This window comes from Microcebus murinus, chromosome 3 (assembly GCF_040939455.1).
Source record: "Microcebus murinus isolate Inina chromosome 3, M.murinus_Inina_mat1.0, whole genome shotgun sequence".
Taxonomy (NCBI): Eukaryota; Metazoa; Chordata; class Mammalia; order Primates; family Cheirogaleidae; genus Microcebus; species Microcebus murinus.
Window position 1 is genome coordinate 84831776 of NC_134106.1, and position 11362 is coordinate 84843137.

An 11362-nucleotide genomic window follows, 5' to 3' on the forward strand; every position below is an offset into this window, starting at 1 on the left:
GGTAGCCCTGTGAGTCTGTGCAGGCATACTTATGCCTCATTGAACGCCACGTGATCTAGGGCAAAGGGCAGTGGATAAGAGTCAGGGTCTGTGTATCCAAAGCCTAAGATCACTGGATTTGGTGGATGACAAGGTCCACCTCATTTAAACATTCTGGGACTTGGTTTGTAAATGAGGAGCTAAGCCTCAAATCAGTGAGTACTTAACCTTATCTGGGGCCCTGGCACCTTTGAAGATACAATGAAATCTATGGATCTTATGTCTAGAAAATTGCAAATATGTACATACAGAAATATTGTGTAGTATTTCAGAAAAGTACACAACCCCTTGAGGCAATCCATGTACCCCTATAATGACCCTTCCAGATATCCTAGGTTAATAGGTTCTGGGAAGGAACCTTGAGTCCTCAAATTCTGGCCCATGGGCCACACCATTAGCATCACCAGGAGCTTGTAGAAATGCAGAATCCCAGGCCTCCCCCCAAGTCTGCTGAGTCAGAATTGCTGGGACTGCAGCCTAAGGATCCAGGATTCCGGTGCTTACTAAAGGTCTAGAAGCACTAACTTAGACAGCTTCCAACAGCCCTTTGGCTTTGAGAGTTTTATAATTGTCATGATATTTTTACTGAAGATCCATGACAGGCACACTTCATGGGAGGTACAAAGAAGTGCACAGTGTGCTTTCTCCTTTTGTCTAACTTAAAATTTAGTTAGGACAACAGACTCGGAAGTTGCGTATGACCAAAGTGGTGCGTGATAATAACACACAAGGGGATGTAGTGATTAAACTGAGTGGTTTCCACTGGCATGTCCACTGTAATGGGATGGAGCCATCAAGTCATGAAGCAGGTGGAACTGGAGCCCACGTGAAGTGCAGGAGGCGGAGAGGCACCAATGTGGAAAGGAACCGTGCCAGAGACCCGGCAGAGTTCAAGGGGGCCTTGGCAGGGTCCTCCCGCATCGAGTACCAGAGGTGGATAGGGTGTCAGTACTGAGAAACGGTGCAAGAGTGAGAAAAATGGACATGGGAGTTGCAGCCAGACAGTGAGGAGCCAGGAATATGGAAATGATTTTTTTTTTGGTAGTAAAAAGAATTTTTATTCCATAACAAATTATATATCTAGCAATAAATATATATCTTTATTTTTGTGTATGGAATATATGTTTATTCAGAGGAAAAAAATTATCCAAGACAGAAACCTCTAGGAACCTTGCAGACAGCTGCACTGTAGCACAGTTCATATAGGAGACCGGTGAAGCCAGAGGCGTCTTTGAAGGGCATTTTCAGAGTGTGCTCTCAGAACCTTCAGGAATTCTCTGACTCAGAAATTTTCTGAGGAAGAAACAGGTGAACACTTCAGCTTTGTGCCCTCCTTTAACCTGTTAGCCAGAAAGGCACTGCCTGATCCTGTTTGGATTGCACTGGGCTTTCTTGAAATATTCTGTTCCTACAATCCGTATCCCATGTTCCATCCTTATCCTGTGATCTATCTTCAACAGAGCCACATGTTCAAAACTGCCCTATGGCATTTCTGCACTCAAAGTAAAAGCTCGCACCTCTGAAGGCAGCCAGAGCCCCTCATGGCCCTAACCTTCCTGTCTCCATCCTGTCCCTCTGCCCCTGCTGTCCCATCCCCCTGTGCCCCCCTCCCCTCCTTCTGCCCTCTGCCCCTCCCCCCTCCCATCCCCTGTGCCCTGCCCTCTCCCCTTCTCCCTGCCCCTCCCCTTCCCATCCCCTGTGCCCTGCCCCCTCCCCTGCTTCTCTCCTCTGCCCCTCCCCCTTCCCATTCCCTTGTGCCCCGCCCACTCCCTCTCCTTTCCTTCTGCCCTCTGCCCCTCCCCTCTCCTCTTCCCATGCTCATGTCCCCCCTTCTCATCCCCTCGCTATGCCTTATGCTGCTCCCTGCTCCCCTACCCTTTCTGCATCTTGTCCCTCATCCCTGCAACTTAGAATAGTACCTTGCACAAAATATAAATATAAATATTAATATTTATCCACCAAATGATTCAAATGGGTTAAAGGATTAATAAAGAAAATGAAAAACCACCGCTATAGACAATGAGGAACCATTAAAATCTTGGGGTCCTTTTTAGGAATATGAGAGGTCAACTCTGTAAATATACCTTTATTCTAGGTTGTATAGATTTTTTTTTTAAAAGAACGTATTCCGTTTTGTTCACGTGGGCCACCCCTCCCATCTTGTTCTCATTTACCTAAAAGATTTTTTTAAACTTAACTTTAATTGACTATTTTTGGCTGGTGTGCGAAAGAAGTGAGGAAACAGACAAAAGAGAGTTAAAGGTGTGGAGACAGCTGGCGAAAAAGACTGGCATTGCCCTTCAGGGCGCGGGTTCCTTTGCAGAAAGGGGCAGCATCTCAAAGAAGCTGGTGTGGCTGGCCAGTAGGATCAGGCTATGCAGGAGGACAGTAGGAGGGAGACCATCCGGTTCCTGAGCCAGTGGGGGGGGGCATGCCTCTTTTTCCTAAACCCTAGAAAATGAGATTGCAATGTAGCCCACAGGAAAGCGACCCTCCTTCACTTACAGGGTTAGACATAACACAAATCATTTCAAGAGATTTTTCTTGTCCTGATCCAGTAAATCTTTTCTTGCTCAGTTCAACTCACATTCAGCTTCTCTATGAGTGAGATAAAAAAGTATCTTGGAAAGCAGTCTGCACATTTTTATAAAAATAACCCTTTGTTTTTGATCCCACAGTCTTAATTTTCCTGGTAGATCTTGTTACAGAAATGATCGCAGAAGACAGATGAATGTTCCTGTAGTAATTCGCTCCGGGATTCAGGTGGCATAAATCCACCGTTTGCATCTGGGGCCCCCAGCAGAGCTCTGCTGAGAAGATGCAGTGAGATCCCGAATTCTGCTTTTAAAGTAAGTGTCAGGGTGTGCGTGCAACTGCTACAATGCAAACCTTCTTATCTGGAGGATCCAAAGTTGCAGCATTCTTTGGTGAAATAAAAGAGTTCTTCATTCTACTGCCATCCCTTGTTGCTGTTTATAAGCACGTGTACTTTCCCCGTCTGGGAGAAGAGAGTGCACTGTGTGGACCTAATGAGCACTTGCTTGCTCAGCCATGCGCGGCACAAGAGAGGAAAGATTTTCCTTTTTGAATCAAGCATCGATGATAAAAAGACAACAACAAAGAAACATGACGTAGAAGTCCTGAAATGGGAAAGTTTGTCATCTTCATTATTTCTTACTGCCAAGAGGAGCCCAATTTAATAGCTTCTCACTAGCAGGCACAACAGTAAAACATGTCTAGGGAAAACACGAGAAAAAGCCAGAGGTGGACACAGCTAAATGTATTTATGTCAGGTTTGGAGAATAATCAATATGCCCTTGCTTTATTATTTATATCTGGCCCAGAAGATGCACACCTAATGCTCAATATTTTTCTTAGCTTGTTTTATGGCTAGAGCTCCTGGAACTGTGTGCAAATGCCTTCCCAAAGAAGAGGAAAGATTTCTGTGAATGATTGTGCTGTTAAGCAACACCCAGGCTTAGAGCGCTGGATAATATCTTCTGCAACCATAGTTTCTTTTTTGTTTTTACTATAATGCTCTCTTCTTGGTCCACTGTCTTGATGAGAATTTGAGAGTGAGATTACCATTTTATGTTTCCAGAGTTGAATCATTCTCCACCCGATTTTTGCCTTTGTAGTACACCAAATTCCTTAGTAGGGCATGATTACTCTCTGAGAATTATGTTGAAAGATAAGTAATTTTTTCATTTGAGGCCCCTAGGCTGAGACGGCTTGTGTTTTGCATAGAGGTGCTTCTCCTGGTGGGATATCAGGTGACCAGTGCCGAAGCTAACGCCCCCTTTGAGAGGTGGGACGGATAGAGCCCATGGCCTCCCTGACATTCATTCCAGATCACAGTTCCCTGTAGCCTCGAACACTGAGGCTTGAGTGATGATGCTCCTGCCTAGCCTCCCTAGTAGCTGGCATTGCAGGCATGCCATCACTCCTGGCCCACACCTTCTGCTAGTGGTGTTTCCACTGGTGCAGGCACTGCCTGGGCCTGGGGTGTTTCTCCGTGGATTCTGGCCTCTTTTGTGGTTGCTGACAAAGCTCCCAGCACCTTCTCCTGTTCATGGCTCAAGCCTACTGGGTCAGATAACTTGGTGTTGCCCTCTTACATCGGGCTGGGAATGAAATGATTTATCCTGGTTTTGGCTTTGGAGAATGCTCTGATGGTGTTGACCCACATTGAGGTAGGGGATGGATAGAATATAGCAGATTTGGGAATGAATCCTTTAGCTCTCGCTTACTTTTTAGGCTTTGTGTTTTTCGGAGCCACTCCTAGTGAAGAACAATAACCTGCCTGGTTCACCCTGGGGACAAGAGTTGTGCCACAGCCATGTTGCTTCCTGTCTCCCCTGCATCCTGGCTCAGTGAACCCCCATACTCCTGGTGGGGCTTCCCAAGGGGACCTTGCATCCTCCCCACACCCAATGCCAGGTCACGATTATTGGTACAACAGGTGCATAGAAGCCCATGCTCAGAGACAGGCAGGCCACCCTGTCAGCCACAGCACTGATGGCCCCACATCCAGGCCTGCGCTGCTGTCCTTGCCTTGGACACTAGCCCCTACCAACCTCGTGATGGTACCAACCCTAATCGTGCTTTGATCTTCCACCACTGCGTTTCATCTTCTTTGCTGGTATTTATCTTTCTGAAGCTCTGTAGCTCTTGTAAAGAATGACAGGGTTCAAATTTTATTTTTCAGAGTAGGCAATTTTACTATGATAACAATAAAAGCTCTTTTTTTTTTTTTTTTTACTGAACCCTTACTAAGTGCCAGCTACTCTCGTAGACATGTGTTATCTCATTTAATCCACAGCAACACTGGGCGGTAGGTACTTTTAATATAGCTGTTTCACAGAGGAGCAACTAAAGCCCAGAGAGGTTAAGCCACTTGCCCAAGGACACCCAGAGGTCATCGGCATGGGAGAGATTTGACATAGGGCAGCCTGGCTCTGGCCCCTAAGCCACTACACAGAAGGAGTGAGCTTGGGCAGATGGGCACATAGGATTTGGTTCTCAAGGGACTCTCCCCACAGTTCAGAGGCTTTCTGCTCTGGCTCACGGGGGACCACAGCACGGACAGCACAGCCCCAGTCTGAAACCTGTGTGACTGTGGTCCCTCAAAGAGGCCCCTGCAGAACTTCTTGGTCATTCTTTATCCCTGGCCCTTCTATTTCCTCTCATAAGAAATCAATACCTGTTTATGGCATCTGTCCTGTGTTTTTCCTTATGGGCATTTGGAAAAAGTGTGATTCGTTACTTACCCAGGTCGGTTAACTTCTCTGTAGAGCTCTATCCTGTGAAAGTATATGTTCACATGAAAAATAGGATATCTTTTTGTATGCCCTTGGGATTTCTGGGCACTTTAAAGTTGCCTATGAATTTCCCTTATTTTGTGGATCATTTGTTTCTATTTTTGTTCTAAGAGCTATTAAGTTAGTTCATTAGAGCTATTACATAAAAATATGTAAAATGTTCCTGTACTTCATGCAATTTCTAAAAACCACATGCGATATTAATAGCACAATGCTAAGAAAAAAACCTTTTGGTAAATCTAATTGTGATGGTTTTTATGACATTTAAATCAATTTTTAAAATTTTAAAATAATTATGTGGCATGTTGTGGTACATTCGATTTTTGACTTAAACTGAACATTTTTATAGATTTTATTTTTATTCTAGATTACCAAACAAAATTGTTTATCAAGATTTTAATTAGTTTCAACTAAGGAGCAGCCTGCTTATATAACTGCAATCTCCCTTTACATGTTCCATCTTTCCAATTTGTAATCAATATGTAAAGGTAGATTTTGCTAATGCTTGTGATACTAGAAGTCTAGTTTCTTTCTGAGCTGGTGAGAAGGCACAAGCGTTTTTGTGTGTGTATGTGTGTGTTATGTTTGGTCAGTGGACCTCACAGCAAAATAATAACTGAGCCTAAGGTTTTGGCAATTCAGAATACTCCCAAGTAGCTGATTCCTTTGGGGTAGGGATGCTATAGGAAGCTACCTCTTGGGTACTAGTATAAAGGAACTCTGTTATTTCTACATAGAAGACCCACCTAAATACCCTACTGGGGCCTTCAGACATACTTTCTTGTAATATTTTCTCTCCCAGGAATGTTGTACTTTCTTGCACTCTGGCCTTTGGTCAGGAGCATCTCATCCCAATAGGCATGTTTTAAATAACATTGAAATTGGCAACATAGCCAGACACTGTGGCATGCACCTGTAGTCCCAGCTACATAGGAGGCTGAAGAAGGAAGGAGGATCGCTTGAAACCAGAAGTTCAAGACCAGCCTAGGTAACATAGCCAAACCCCCATTTCTTAAACAAACAAACAAATAAATAAAAATAAATAAATATAAATCAGTAACATGTCAGCTCACACACAAAATTATTAATGCAAAAAGACACATAGCTGTTTTTTTGTTTGGGGCAGTAGCTATACAGGGTAATTCACATCATCATAATTCATCAATCTGATTTTTTCACTTATACTTTAGTAAATTCAGTACTTTAGTAAACACAATTTTTAAAAAAAATTACATGAGAAAAATAGTATCACCCAATGTCAACTTACAGCATCCAAAAGTGTTAACTGAGGAACAAATAAGAATAGTGGGTCCCTACTCAGTAAAAATGCTCAAAATGTCTATTTATGTACAGATCTGGTGCAGAACTTTCTCTGTTGATGACCTTCGACTCTGCAGTTGCTCAACTTGCAACAGGCCCTGTCCTGCTATCTCCAAATTCTGAGCATGTTGAGTACATTTGAATCCAAAATCTCATTCATTCAAACTACAATTTGATCTTCAAGCTAGAACTTGAATTTGAAGGGCAAAGTACAATTGTGAATATGTGCTTTTAGAGTCATGATTCTTTTTAGGGAGTATATTCCAAAATTAAAAAAAAAAAAATCTAAACAAAACTTTGAGATTTCTGTCACTGCTTGCAAGTTATAATGATGAAGGTAACTTAAGCCAAGCAGGTTGTGTTCTTTCAAGTTTTATCCAAGAAATATTTCATTTTTTTAATGAAAACCAATGGATTTGAGCAAAGAGTAGTTGGATTTCTGAGCTATTATTAAAAGAAAAAGGAATAAAGGCAGAAACAAGTCTAGGGAGCTGCCCTCACTGGATCTTTGATAAAAAGTAATATAAAAAAATGAGACTTTGCATTCAAAGAAATAAACATTATAATCTCAGCAGATCTGAGATAAGAAATAGGCATTTCTTTCTTGGCTTTGGGCAAAGTTAAGTTGCAAGAGGCAAATTGTAATAGAAATGAATTCTTTTGATTCTTTTTGTTCTTCTTTTTTCCTCTTTCCTCTCTCATTTTATCCTATTCTTTTCTCTGTTACCCTTTTCTTTGCCTTTCCAAAAAAGACTATTGCAATTTTGAGACTCTCATGTGAATTAATAGGTAAGATGAATTTATGAGCTATTTACTAACTTGGCCCTATCTTATGGGATCTGCTTTGCTTTGACAAGTAAGTTAGGGGATATATTTCCTGAGCCCATGAACAGACAAGGTCAGAGACCATCACCAGCCTGCTAAAGTGTGTGGGAGAACTTATAATTTGTGACATCGTGGTGTCCTTTGCCTGTTTATTGCCTTGCACATAGCTGTCCTGATTTGTGTAAAAATTTGAAGGGATTCCCTCCTGTACATAAGCTTCTCACACCTTCCTGCCTCCATAAAAGCACATTATAAAAAGTAAATTCCTTGCGTGTTGAATCTAGTTTATAAATGCATTTAGAATTTGGCCACAAACAGGGCTGGGAGCCGTAGGCCACCCAGTGACCTCAGAAGGTTGGATAAGCATGCTAAGATCCTGTGTGCTCAGCTGTAAAGATGGGGACACTGATGAGTGCCTCTCTTACAGTTGTCCTCAGGCATATAACATATTTAGCCTGGCCACATGTGTGCACTCGATAGATGTGTGTGCATATTACCATCAGGAAGCCGCAGCTGGTCTTGACCTTAGAGCACACATCCCTTTAAACCCAGTGAAGGAAGAAGAGTTGGAGTCATGATGCTACATGTTTCTGGCTTCTATATAGCGATCTATTGGTCGTGTGTGTGCTTCATACTTTCAGTTCTTAGTGAGGTTTTCGTTGATTTTCTCATTTAAAATTCCAAGTCCTACCCCACCCTTCATCCCACCTCATCCTGATTCTGCTCCTATATCATATCCTGCTTTTTCTCAATGCTATGTATGACATTTTAAGGGTACCGTGTAACCTTTTGATTTGTTGAGCTATTGTCTATTTCAGAAGTAGCGTTTGAGCTCCATGAAAGCCAGACATGTTGGCCTGGTTGGGTTTTTGTTTTCACTGCTGAATCCTCAGTTCCCTAAAAGAGTAGCTGACATGTAGCTCAATAAATATGCACTGACTGAATGAAAGGAAGAATGCGTGTCTCCATGACAAAGTCTGGTTAGGTAGTGAAGCCAAGACATTTAGGAAATGACAGAGAATTTTTCCCGTGTTTTACTTCACCTGGATAGCATTAAGGTTTTAGAGAAGATCCAAGTTTAAATCCTGGTTCTTCTCCCAAGAGTATGGCCTAAAGCAAATCACTTACCCTTGCTGGGCCTGATCTCTCTTGTCTGTATAATGGGGACAATAATGCCTGCCTCTGTGGTGCTAGGATTAAAAGAGAATATTGCTTTGAATGTGCTGGGCGTGGAAGGGCCCTAAAAATGTCAGATTCTTATCCTTTTGCCCTCAAGAATATGCCTTGAATCAAAATACCAAAAAATCTCATGTAAACTCTGGTGCTGGGACAGTCCACATGCCAGTTTGACTCATGAAAGCTGTAGGCTGCCCCATTAATCAGATAGTTGGAACATTGGATAAAATAAAAATTGTAGTGGGGCAGATGGAATCCCAAAGATCTGGCATGCCAATCTCTGGAAGCTGTGACTATGTCATATTATGTGGCACAGTGGACTTTGCGAAGTGATTCAGGTAGGGGCCTTAAAAGAGAGACTATCCTGGGTTGTCCAAATGGGCCCATTCTAATAAGAGCCCTTGAGAGCTGAGAACTTTCTCTGCCTGGAGTGAGAAAGATGCAGCAGCAGGAGAAGTTGGAAAGATTGAAAGTATGAGAGGGACTCAACCCACCATTGCCAGCAGGGGCTATGTGGAAAACATGTGAGGAGGACGGGCAGCCTGTGAGTGTGGAGACCAGCCCCCGGCTCCCAGTGAGCAAGAAACAGGGACCTCGGCCCTAGGACCCCAAAGAGCTGAATTTGGCCAACTACCTACCTGCATGGCCATTAAGTGGATTCTTGCCCTGAGCCTCCAGTAAAGCCTGCAGTCCTGCTGACACTTGATGTCAGCCCCAAGACTCTATGCAGAGGACCTGGCTGAACCCAGCCAGGCTTCTGAGCTATAGAAACTATGATAATAAATTTGTGTTGTCTTAAGCTGCTAAATTTACAGGGATTTATTATGGAAACAATAGAAATCTAATACAAAAAAACCAATGCAGCACACTTAAAGTGAATGAAATTTATGCTATGTAAATTATTCCTCAAGAAAGATATATTTTTTTTTTTTTTTTTTTTTTTTTTTTTTTTTTTTGAGACAGAGTCTCGCTTTGTTGCCCAGGCTAGAGTGAGTGCCGTGGCGTCAGCCTAGCTCACAGCAACCTCAAACTCCTGGGCTCAAGTGATCCTTCTGCCTCAGCCTCCCGGGTAGCTGGGACTACAGGCATGCACCACCATGCCCGGCTAATTTTTTTATATATATATCAGTTGGCCAATTAATTTCTTTTCTATTTATAGTAGAGACGGGGTCTCGCTCTTGCTCAGGCTGGTTTTGAACTCCTGACCTTGAGCAATCCGCCCGCCTCGGCCTCCCAAGAGCTAGGATTACAGGCGTGAGCCACAGCGCCCGGCCAAGAAAGATATTTTAAAAAAAGAACAAGTCATTAGTAAACTACAATAGGTAGGTAAGAATGCCATGAAGGTGAACAGTCACACCCAAGAAAAGATTTTGTGGTTTACTAAGACAGGCTGAAGCAGAGTATTTTAGTTCTAATGTCTCCCTAGGAATTCCATGTATAAACACAAACACATTATGTCCTGTACAGAGCGTCTCCATATTTATGGAGAAATGCACAGCAAAGAACACAAAACTCATTTTGGAATAACATGAAAGCAGTGTCTTAATTTTAGGACCTAAGGTTTAAAAGCTTAAGGGTGTGGAAGAGAAAAAAAAAAGATTCAGACTAGTGAAATAGATTTAAGGTAAAGAAAAGAATATATGAACACTCATTAAATCATTGCATTACCATGAGAATGCTTATCGGAGTATTTGGAGCCGGAGGCTTTGTAGGGGCTGGTTCCCCACCCTCTGAAGCCGTGTCTTTCTCTAGGTGGTTCCCAGGGCCTCCTGCCATATGCTAGTTTGAATTAAGACCCAGGAAGATATATGCTTGGATCGGAAAATATAGCCTTTTACAGTGATGAACAGAAAGATTGAACTGTTCTGGGAGAGAGAGCAAGCTGTTCTCTTAGTGCCTTTAATCTTTAGATTTTTATGTGTCTTATTTCAGAAGAGGCCAGGGGCTAAATTTGATGTTTTATATAATTATTTTAGGTAAAGTATAGGAACTATTTTTTTTCCTCTGCAAAGTCTATACTGATTTTTCCCTCCAGGGAATGATTAAAAAGGTGTCATGAAACTTTGAACCTACCTTAGTATTGGACACGAAGATCTTTTCTACATCACCAAGGAAATGTCTGTTTTTCTGACTCATCAGTGACCAGTATTGTCATATCTGTTTGATGAAAACTGGAAAATCACAAAGAATGTTGTATACAACTTTCCATCACCTCTTTCGTTATTGTTGAACTGTCCTATCTCTGATTCCCTCTTTCTTTCATTTGAAAACACAGTATTCATTTTCTGGTTGTACTGAAATCCTTTGCATTGAATCCTGCTTGGAATAATTTGGCTATCAGATGGTTTTTGAAATATTCTTCTAAATACATATTTTAAAAAATGGCAATAGTTTTATTATAAAAGATCCGGCTTTTAATGCAAGCATGAGCCTAAAAACTAAATGACCCGAGAACAGCAAATGGTATATCTCAAGCCATGCCTACATCCTCAGAATTCTACCACTGATATAATAGAAACAGTATTCTTCTGGTTCTACATGATTTATTGCAAAGACTGTAGCTTTAGAGGGATATGGACATGTGTCAGAATTCTGGTTTTGTCGTTTAATAACTGCATGTTCATTGGCAAGAAATTGGTTTCTCCAAGTGCAGATTTCTTGATCTGTGCTGTGGAGGAGAT

General features: G+C 42.1%; 1 long non-coding RNA gene across 1 annotated transcript; it reads right to left on the reverse strand.

The window, feature by feature from the left end:
• Positions 1 to 1119: 1119 nt before the first annotated feature.
• Positions 1120 to 10846, reverse strand: LOC142869982 (uncharacterized). The gene is made up of 2 exons (XR_012918508.1): positions 10755 to 10846; positions 1120 to 1332 (listed from the first exon to the last, which is right to left on the reverse strand). It is a non-coding gene; the product is annotated as an uncharacterized LOC142869982 (long non-coding RNA).
• Between the last annotated feature and the right edge of the window lie 516 nt (positions 10847 to 11362).